Below are 11416 nucleotides of genomic sequence, written 5' to 3'. Positions count from 1 at the left end.
CCCGGCTCCCTCCCGCCAGTCCGTGGAGCGCGCACCGCCTCGCCGCCCTTCCTACCCTCTTCCGTGGGCCTCTCGTCTGCGTTTGGCTCCGGCGACTCTGTTCTGCTAATCCTCTGGCAGTTTTCTGGGTTATTTAGGCAGGTGTAGATGGAATCTAAGTGATCAGCAGGACGTGCGGTGAGCCCAGCGTCCTCCTAAGCCGCCATCTTGCCAACCATTCGAAATTAATTTTTTAAAATCTTTTCAAAAACAAATTAGTGATTAAAAAATCATTTTAGTATTTTCAATCTCTTAAACAATTAATGCCATAACTGGCAAGGACCTACAAATTCAAATGGACACAAACTATAAAAAAGGTCCCCACCCCAGCCGCTCCAACCCCCTCCTCTTCCAGTCCCACCCCCCACCTTTCCAGAACCCCGACTCCTGTTCTGCTCTGCCTGCCGGCTTTGGCCACTAGAGGGTTTCTGCTTGCAAAAAGTGGATAGTGAATGTAGTATGAATGCCCCCGTAGCCCATGACACAGGATTTAACTCCGTCATAAAAAGGATCAGTGTAGTGACGTGAAACTGAAAATTATTCCTTCCTCTGGGTTGGGCTGAGCTGAGCTATCACAGGAGCTGCCCTTCGCAAGCGCAAAGCCACTGACCGCCCGAGCACCTACTTGCCTGCGCGTCCCTTCGTCTCCTAACTTCCCACTGAGAAGCACAGGCTGCTCCCTGGAAACCGGGTAAGAGCAGCATCAGCCAAGGCCACTCTAGGGCGGAGGGCGAGGGGCGGGGGGCGGCGGTAAGGGGGTGTTCTCTCAGAGATTAAAGCGTTTACCCACCAACCTTGGGGCACACAGACCATTTTTGCAAAGTTGGCTTCTATAGAGAATCAATACAAAAATGTGCAGTCTGGTTTCGCAAAAGTCAAGCAGTAGGTGTCCCCACTGCAAACGTTCCTACTGAAAGTTTCCCCCCAGTTCCCATCCCAAATCTCATAATCTGACAAAATTTACCTCTTAATCTCACCCTATGACCAACTGTTTGTTTCTACATGGAGGATAGCCAATAGTGTGCTCCATTTTTTACTTAGTATTTCATAACTATTTTCCACATTTTATCATAGTCTTCACATTGATCATTTTCATGTTTGCATTCATATACTATCATTCATTTATGTTTTTTTTTCTGATGATGATCAATCAGTAGCTACTTGTTGAATTACTAAACATCTTTGTAGGCAGAGAGAGATTATGTATATATATATAATCTTTTTTTCTTTGAAATTTTTTTCTCAGGCCAAAGTTCTGGGGTCGGGAATACAATAGTCAGAGGGTAAGGATTTCTTCATTGCTCTAGCTACATATTGCTATGGAAGGCAGTGTACACAGGCTTTTAGTTAAGAACACAGGGTTTGGACTTCAACAAAACGTTGTTAGGCTGGTTCTGCCTATACTAGCTATGTGGGGATAGACTAGTTACTCCACCTCCCTAAATCACAGTTGCCTCAATTATGAGATGTGGAAAATAAAATTACTTCTGCACAGCAATATTATGGGGAAGATGGGCACAATAAATGTTGCCTACTGTGTTACTATGATCACCAGTGCCAACACATGTATTTACCCACAGCCTCACGAATATTGGGATTTTATCTTTCAAAACAATGTTTTGGTGGATTAAATGGGTATAAAATGGTACTTTGTTGTATTTATACTTCCTTGTCGCATAATGAGGTTTACATTTTTTACAAGTGTTGACTTATTCTGTGTGCCTTTTGTTCTGCAAATTGTTTTCTTCCCCATAGTCAGGATTCTGTTTTATCAAATAGTTGTGCTCATGAAGGATAGTCTATTCTATTCTTTAGATATGATTTTACCTGATTTTACCTCAGTTAAAATCCCAGATGAGATCATTTGTGCCAGATAGTGGAAGATGCATAATTCTAAATTAGCTTTTCCCATCACTATCCAGTTGTTTCAAAGCACTTATTAAATATACAATATTTTGCTCATCGTTTTATGGTGCATATTTGACATCTGTTCATGTTATGTATGCTAAAAGCTATTTCCAATCCCTCTCCTCTGTTCCACTGATAAATATTTCACTTATGAGCCAACATCACAGTCTTAAAGATTACTGCTTTATAGCTTGTTCTAATGTGTGATGAGATGAATCTTCATTTCTTACTCTTTAGACTAGTCTTTTTGTTTTCTTGCATATTTTTCCTTTTTTTAGAGAGAGAGTGAGTGTGCATGTGAGAGCAAGGGAGAGGGACAGTGGGAGGGAGAGAAAGAATCTTAAGCAGGCTTCAAGTTCAGCACAGAGTCTAACATGGGGCTCGAACTCACAAACCGCGAGATCATGACCTGAGCCCAAATCAAGAGTCGGATGCTCAACTGACTGAGCCACCCAGGCGCCTCCATATTTTTCCTTTTTAACTGAAATTGTGTTAAATTTAGAAAATCATTGGGAGCAAATTGTCATATTTACAAATATGCTGTCTTTCCATTTAAGAACAGATCCATAGTGGGCCATTTTATAAATAACACCTGAATTTTAAATATTTTGTCAGTATTGCTGAAAACTCACACCTGCCCCTAATGTATTCTGTTTTTTTTAATTCATTTATTTACTTATTTTGAGAGAGAGAGAGAGAGCAAGGGAGAGAGACACAGAGAATCCCAAGCAAGCTCTGCACTGCCAGTGCAGAACCCTACGTGGGGCTCGAACCCACAAACTGTGAGATTATGACCTGAGCTGACACCAAGAATCGGGTGCTTAACCTACTAAGCCACTCAGGCACCCCTAATCTATTTTGTCTTCAATAACAGAGGCCAATTCTTTCTGTGACATTTGGTAGCTGTGGTAAGCAGAGTAATAACCTCCTCCCAAGGATGTCCATGCCTTATTCCCCAGAATAGTGAATATGTTATGTTACATGGCAATGGAGAATTAAGGTAGAAGATATAATTAAGGTTGTTAATCAGCTGACTTTAAAATAGGAAGATGATTGGGGTGCCTGGGTGGCTCAGTTGGTTAAGCAGCTGACTTCAGCTCAGGTCATGACCTCATGGTTGGTGAATTCGAGCTCCACATGGGGCTCTGTGCTGGCAGCTTGGAGCCTGGAGCCTGCTTTGGATTCTGTGTCTCTCTCTCTCTGCCCCTCCCTTACTCATGCTCTGTCTCTCTCTCAAAAATAAAAAAATAAATAAACATTAAAAAAATTTAAAATAAAATAAAATAGGAAGATGATCTGGTTTATCCGGGTGGGCCCAATGTAAGTACAGGATCCTTAAAAGTAAAAGAAGAACACAGAAGAGTAGGTCAGAGCTATGAGATGTGAAAAGGACTCAAATGGCCATCACTGGCTTTGAAGATGGAAGAAAGGGGTCATGAATCAAAGAATGTAGGCTGGAAACAACAAGGAAGCATATTAGTTCCCAGAGCCTCCACAAGGGAACACACAGCTCTGCTGACACCTTGACTTGAGCCTAGGGAGACTCATACTGGACTTCTAACCTACAGAGCTATAAGATAATAAAGATGTGTTCTAAGCCAGTTTGTGATAATACATTACAGCAGCCATAGGAATCTAAAACATTAGCCAAGTGAAAGCTGTGCAAGGGAGTCCCCTTACACTGATCCTGGTGCTCTCTGCCCTTAACCTTCTTTTCCTGAGGCCAGCAAACATTAGTAGGCCTAGCCTTGGCCCTTGCCTTTTCTGTGTCCCAGAACATTGGAGACATCTTTCTAGAAATGGGTTGTTTCTGCTTGGTACATTCTGTACCACTTTGTTTATTCCTGCTTGCCCACTTTTTGTGCTTCTGCCTTCATCCTTAAAACACTGGGGAACCTGTAGGTACTCAGAGATGAGGGAAAGAGGACAGGGGAGCTTGAAATCACACTCCCATTATAGCCTTGCTTCAGGTCTATCAGATCTGTAAAATTTTCACACCATCCCAAGACTTTCTCAAACATGCACTGCTCCCTTAAATTCCAGAAAATATTTTCTGGCCGCACTAGGCACTAGTTTTTGAGCATATGATAGGTTACCTCTTAGGATGAAAAGCCAAGAGTCCATCCAGCTTGTGGCAGACTGAATTTGGAATTTCCACATCAAACCTATTGTGTCTCTGACAATTAAAATCTTTAGTATGAGAATGCACTTTCATTTTGAAGTATAAAATGTAATTTAATTGTATTTCACATATAAAAAATGTATGAAAACATGAATCATGAACCACATATTGCTGGGATTATATAAAATGGGACTAGCCTAAGGGGCTGGTCAGAGAAGGAATCAAATTTCCTTTTTTCTTGGGCACATTGGTCGAGATAGTACTATAAACCACCCCCTCTTGGTAGCTTTCATTTATTGAGCCTTTACTCTGTGCAAAGTGATGTGCTAAATAATTTAAATGGATGATTTTGTTTCATCATCACATTAACCTTAAGAGTTAGGTACTATTATCCTTACTTGAAGATGAGGAAGTTGTTACCCACAGTCACAAAGTGAATAAAAGCTAGGATTCAGAGTCACGTTTGTCCAACTCCAAAGCCCTTGCCATGTCAAGTTTAATACAGTAGTAAAGCACTGGGATGCTAGGGTTAGAGTGATCTGGCTTCCAATTCTAGTTCTGCCAATTGTTTGTTCTAAGTGTTTGTTCCTGGGAAAGTTACTTAATGTCTATGTATTTAGCGTCTTTCTCTATAAGACTGGAAGAATAGAGAACTGATAAGAAGGATAAATAATACTAATATGACTTAGGTACCTCGCACAACTCCTAGCCACAGAGTAAGCACTCAGAAAATCTTCACTGCTATTACTCCATACTGTCTTCTATCATCACAATATAACCTGTCATGTCACCTTTCCTATATGGCACAACTCCCACCTGGGAGTCAGGTGGTCTGAGTTCTTGTCACAGCTCTTTTACTATGTTTGTAATTGAACAAGCTACTTAACCTTCTGTATCTGTCTCATACAAAATTATGACCGCAGAACCCATATAAAGAGATAAATGTGTTATGAAGTCATAAGGAATCATTCCATCTATTACTTTCTAGAGATCAGAATATAATATTCATATTTCTATTCCCATCACCCTTTCCTAGACCAACGCTTCCCATTCTTATTTCTTCCCCAAAGAAAGAGAAAGGAAATCAGATGAGGTGAATAACATGGAAAATAATTAAAAAGTTAACAGAGTGGGGGTGCCTGGGTGGTGCAGTAGGTTAAGCGTCCAACTTCGGCTCAGGCCATGAGCTCATGGTTTTGTGAGTTTGAGCTCTGCATTGGGTTCTCTGCTGTCAGCACAGAGCCTGCTTTGATACTCTCAAACATGTGCTGCTCCCTTAAAGTCCAGAAAATATTTCCTGGCCTCACTAGGCACTTGTTTTTGAGTATATGATAAGTTAGCTCTTAGGATGAAAAGCCAAGAGTCCCCCTCTTTCTCTGCCCCTTCCCACCCCCACACATGTGTGCGCACTCTCGCACTCTCTCTCTCTCTCTCTCAAATAAATAAACGGTTTTTAAAAGTTAGCACAGTGGATATTTGATTATAATAAAGAATTGATAATATTTTGGCTGTGATAATGAAACTATGGTTCTGTTTATAAAAAAAAGTCTTGTCTTTTAGAGATACATATTGAGATATTTAGTGATAAAATGGTATGATGTCTGATATGATGTCTGGATTTGCTTCAAAATAATCCAGTGGGGGATAGGAGTATCAGATAATGGGTGAGGGCATTGATGTAATAATATTGGCTATGAATGACAGTTATTCAAACTGGGTGATGAGTGCTTGGGGTTCCTCATATGATTCTCTCTGCTTTTGTATATGTTCCTATAATAAAACTTTAAAAAAATATCAAGGGTGCAAACTCAAATGCCTACTGAGCCAGGCAGGTAAAATTTAGGGAAGCAAACCAGATGGGGACTGTGAAGAACCAAGGAAGAATAAGTCTCATCCAGAGGGGATGGCCACACTTAGCTCCAGCTGACTGTTGCTAGATGGAAATGTGGGGTTGGGCTGCCAGATTCTCCAGTTTTTCAAGAGAATCCAAAACTAAAAAAAAAAAAAAAAAAAAAAAAAGTATATGAAATCTTCCAATCCTTAAATGTTGGAAACTAATTCAAATATATTTTATCAACACTGTGGTGGCCAACTAAAACAAGTCTGAGAACCAGATTCAGCCTACAACTGCCAATTTGTAACCTTTGCCTAGAAGGCTAATTTTAGGCAATTTTCACAACTCAGAAGCACTAGAAAGTGATGGAAAGCCCTTCCAGAATCGATAAAATTAGAATGCCATAACTCTGCCCTGATCTGCCTCATTATAGATACTGCTCCTATATATGCTTTGTTTTCCACCCTCCGCCCCCCACCTGAGTTTCTCTAACTTTATCTTTTACTCTTATTGCATAGTTATGATCTCAAATTGGTGATCACTGAGGACTAAGACATCATGAAGTTCCAAGACAAGAAGCTTTGCAATAACAAATGAAGCTTTAGGCTCCATCTGGCCAGACCCTTCTTTCTGACACATTTTGCTCCTCTTCTCAATGATAAGCAGGTAACTTGGAAGAGTCTTAAGAACCATTTGTGCTCAAAGGGGCAAGGAATTAGTCTTGGGAGGGCTGGGCATCCTAGTGAAGGAGCAGGTCTTGTCTATCCTTTAAATCCAAGATAGTCACTTCTGACTGACAGCCCACGGGGCAGGCAGTTACTGTGCATTTCCTAGTCATGGGGTGGAAGGAAAAGGTGGGTCTGTTTTGAGACTTCCACTCTCCATCATTCACTTCTTCTATGACTACAAGCTTATGAGATGCCTGATGGGGTGATAAATGTATAGTTTTTTTTTGTTTGTTTTGTTTTTGTTTTTGTTTCTGTTTTTGTTTTTGTTTTTGTTTTTCTGAGAGTTCCAGGCGGGCTTCCTTGAGAACTAATGTTTTAAGCTGAGGTGAGAAGGATGAGCAGGAGTTGACCAGATGAAGAAAAGATGGAAAAGCATTTCAGGCAGGGAGGACTGTGTGGGCAAAAGCCCCAAGGTAGGAAAGCACTTAGCATTTTTGAAGCATTGACATAAGGCCAGTGAAGCTGCAGAAAGGAGGAAAGTGGCTGGAGATATGGATAAGGTATTAGGCAAAAGCCAGATCATGTAGAGCCTCGTCAAGCCCCAAATGGAGAGCCCAGTGTTGCATGACACTGTGACGGACACCATGGAGGCTACAGACACAATGCAGACTTAGTCCTTGCCCTGCAGTAGCAGACAATAGCCAGTAAGATATTAGGCAAGTGCCACCAGGGTTGCTAAAGAATGTTGTTGGAAGGTCCTGGGGAGGAAGTGATTATTTTGAATGGAAAGATTGGGGGATGCTTCAGAGAAGAGGGGACAATTACTTGAACCTTGAAGGATAAATGGGATTTCAACTGACAAAGATGGTGGGCAGAGAATTTCTAGCAGTGGGAGCAGCTTGAAAAAAAAAAGAGGCAAGTCAGTTCAAATTATGTGTGGGAATAAAGGGGAGCAAAGTTGGGGTTGGGAACAGTATTTGAGAAATAACACTATTATACAAAACAACTTTGGGGAGGCCTTGAGTGCCTAGCTAAGACGTGTTGTCTTCATTCTGTTGGTAATGGAGAGTTATTGAAGGCTTTTGAGTAGAAGAGACCCATGTTTTTGGAAACTCTCTCTGGCAGCAGTATGGTCAGGGATGGAGGCCACACCCTCAGGGCTTTTCTAGCAATATAACAGTGCCTAGACTCGTTGGCTAGCAATAAGGAATAGAACTTACCCAAAAGAGGTCTAGATCTAATGGCACCTTGGGGGAAAAGGATGCTTTTTGTGACTACTTACGATGGTCCAATTTGGGGAAGTGGAGGGTGGTGGTTTCCAAATAATGAAATACAGGATGCCTGGGTGGCTCTGTCGGTTGAGCTTCTGACTTTGGCTCGGGTCAGGATCTTGCAGTTCATGAGTTCGAGCCCCGCGTTGGGCTCTGTGCTGACAGCTCAGAGCCTGGAGCCTGCTTCAGATTCTCTCTCTGTCTCTCTCTCTCCTCCTCCCCTACTTGTGCTCTGTCTCTCAAAAATAAATAAATATCCAAATAATGAAATACAGTGGCAGAACACAGTCTGTTCTGTACAAGTGACAGTACTGGGGAGGGGGAGGGAGGACAGCAAGACTGGAGAGAGAATGAGAATATTATTTTACCCTGTGTCACAAAAGAGAATAATCTGCCTGACTTTTCATATGGACATCTGCCCTGGCTGGGAGATTCGATTAGATAATCTCAGAGGGGCTTCTCCAAATTCTAGGATTCTTGGAATGTAAAGTGGGCAATGAGTACAATGATATCAGAGTATAGCAAATGCTGAGAAAAATACTGGGGAACTGAAGCCAGGCTCTTCCAACAATTGTGCTGAACCAACACAGTCATTCTGGAGGAGGGAAGGGAGCTAATATTGAGGAAACCAACTCCCAAAGGAACCAAAGATAAGAGCATCCTACCCAGCATACCTGAGAGGAACCAACAAGTTCACATGTGGCCAGCAGGCCTAGAGGGCTCCTCCCACCAGACCCATGACTCTGTTCTCCCAGCTCTCCAGACCAGTCAGGCACAATAGAACCACTGGCTCTCTTTCCTTTCAAAGATGGCATCTTGTAGTACAGAACTTGACTGTCTCCAAGTTTTAGCCTAAACGTATTAAGCTCACCTAAGGGTTGGGAGTCTAGGTTTGAAAAACCCTTACAATTTGCTGTTTCTTGAGAGACAATAACATTTCCTACATTGGAGTAATTGTTGACTCCTATGGTAAGTCAATGTCTGGGATAAAAGGTTGGGCATTTCTCCAGGGCCCTGCCCAACCACCTTCAATGTAAGAAGCTGGGAGAGGAAATTAACCTGAAAGGTAGTATAGTCTCACCAGAGCCCCATGAACATGCAGTACAATATCCCCAGATTCCTGTTAGCCCTAAGCTTCAGGAAGGTCACTTATGGTCTTCTTTTTTGGCAATTTGTTGTTGGTACTGGAAGATAATCAGCCAACATGTACCCACTTAGTGTCAGATTATTATTTTCATTCATGTTTATGTTGCAGCCTTAACACATGAAATCCACCTGTTGATTTGTAATTGACAAGTCCATCTGTAGATGGCTGGCTTGGTTCTGCCCAAACGAAGATGGAAAAACACCTAGGGCCCCCAAATCTATTAGAGCTAGTAGTTCTAATGTAAGATATGAAGAATAAACACACTTCAGTTTAAACAGGAACTAATTCTACTTTTCTCTGTCTAGCAAGGTGATCAAAGCAAGTTTAAAAGCTTAAATGCCTCAGAAGTATACTGTAAGTATAAGGGGCTCATTATTTTTTTTATCCTGCTTATCAAAAATCAGAAATAACTTTATGTTTCCATTACTAATAGGACTCTTTCTGAGTATATTGACATTTAAGTTGGTTTTGAATGGTCCTAAAGCATTCTACATCTTGGGCTGATATGCATATGTACACAACATATACATATAAACATGACATTTTATATTTTATATTCAAGCACATGCTTGAACACACATCTACATGCAATCATATACCTAGGTATACATGCACACACAACCTACACAAACATATAGGCAGATAGATAGATCTAAATGTAGGTATTTACACACATATAAACATATAGATTTATATACACACATATACACACAGACATATGCACCTAAAACCAATACCGTGGTGAAAGCTGATTGTATAGGAAAAATTAGCAAATGCATTTATTATCTTGTTTATGTTGACAAACCTTTCCCCTGTGATTAAAAATGTGTTACATGTCATTAGTGATAATGATGAATCCATTTTGTATTTTTCAGGTCTTCTTGGATTTCACAAGTCAAATTCAGTTCAAATTGTATTAAGATCAATGTTCAATTAACTTAATAAATATTTTTCTTTTGTAATTGAAGAAGTATAAGTCAAATGCTAATTAATATGTTTAAAATATTTTTCTATTGTGACATTATCCAACATAATATTAAATTCAGTTAAAAAAAAACCTTACCAAATGTATGAACTAATTTAAACATTAAAAATATAATAGTTCTTGATAAGAAAGTTACTTTCTTTAATTATGAGGGGTGTGAGTGAATATAATGGGTAGTAAATGGAAAGTTTTAGTTTATTTATTGGATCGATTATCTATGTGATATTTTCCCTCAAAATGGAATATGCTGTGAGTGAATTGCTGTCTAATATTTATGCTATAATGCAAAAGTTGTAAAAATAATAGCAAATATATTTTCACTTTATCAGGCAAAGTAGCTCAGGGATACCTCATAAAATCTGTATATGCACCATCACTTGTTTTGAGTGCTACAAGCTGGAAATAGGGATTCCTAAATGCAAGTTTTTTATTGTACATGATGCTTTAAAATAATGCAAGGTTTCAGTTCCCTGTCCCCAGGGCCTATTCAGGGTGCCATGTGCTCATGGTGCACTGCAGGCTGAAGGAGCCCAGTCCTGGGATGCATAGTCATATTCCATGGGTGTGCCTGTTCTCCATCACATCCTCCGTAGTTGGTGTTCATGGCATTTGCTTTCAGGAAGACAAAATGTCGGTCTTGTGTGCCACCCACAGTGTATCCCTCCCTTACCGCCTATGTGACTGAGGTTGGCTTCTGTGTTGACCTTTATAAAACAAAACCCTCAAATCAAGTTGCTATAATTAGAAAAGAAAGAAAGGAAGGAAAAAAAAAAGAAAGAAAGGAAGGAAGGATGGAAGCCAACAAGCAAGCAAACAAGCTGGATTTGAACAAATAGGTTACAAAATTGTGTCTTTTCCTACCACAAATGATCATAACTTATGATTTTCTTATAGAATTGATTTTTACATAACTTAAAATTATGCTCTAAAATCAAAAGTTAAAAAATACAGATAATCCAAATAAAGACTGTAAAAATTAAAAATACAATCCTAGAGAGAATAGCTATGAAAATTTTGGTGTATATTATTCTAGTCACTTCATCTAAATATAGATATATATGTAAATATATATAATTTTAATAAAATTGAATCATATTATAAGTTCTGTTTTGTAATATCATTTTTTTCTTAATAATATATCATGAACATACTCATTTGGTAACAATAAAAATACATTTAAATCATTATAATTTTAAAGACTTCATAGAATTCTAGTATATCTGTTGCCATAATTTATTTAACCAGTATCTTATTGTTGGACATTTCAATTACCCCAAGTGATCTTCATCATAATTAATACTGTGATGAACATCTTTATATCACATTGAAACATATATAATTTCTGTTGTTATAGGTCCAAATGGTCAAATATTGGCAATTTCATATTAGTCAACATAATACATACAACACAATGGGTCTATGCCAAACTCTGATTATTTCAT

The 11416-nt window shown here is 39.6% G+C and overlaps 1 long non-coding RNA gene across 1 annotated transcript; it reads left to right on the top strand.

The window, feature by feature from the left end:
• The first annotated feature begins 663 nt into the window (after positions 1 to 663).
• On the top strand, positions 664 to 9334 carry LOC125156904 (uncharacterized). The gene is made up of 3 exons (XR_007148839.1): positions 664 to 730; positions 6422 to 6569; positions 9295 to 9334. It is a non-coding gene; the product is annotated as an uncharacterized LOC125156904 (long non-coding RNA).
• The last annotated feature ends 2082 nt before the right edge of the window (positions 9335 to 11416 follow it).

This window comes from Prionailurus viverrinus, chromosome X (assembly GCF_022837055.1).
Source record: "Prionailurus viverrinus isolate Anna chromosome X, UM_Priviv_1.0, whole genome shotgun sequence".
Taxonomy (NCBI): Eukaryota; Metazoa; Chordata; class Mammalia; order Carnivora; family Felidae; genus Prionailurus; species Prionailurus viverrinus.
Note: the sequence above shows the minus strand (reverse complement) of the source record. Positions and strands in the feature narration are given on the sequence as shown.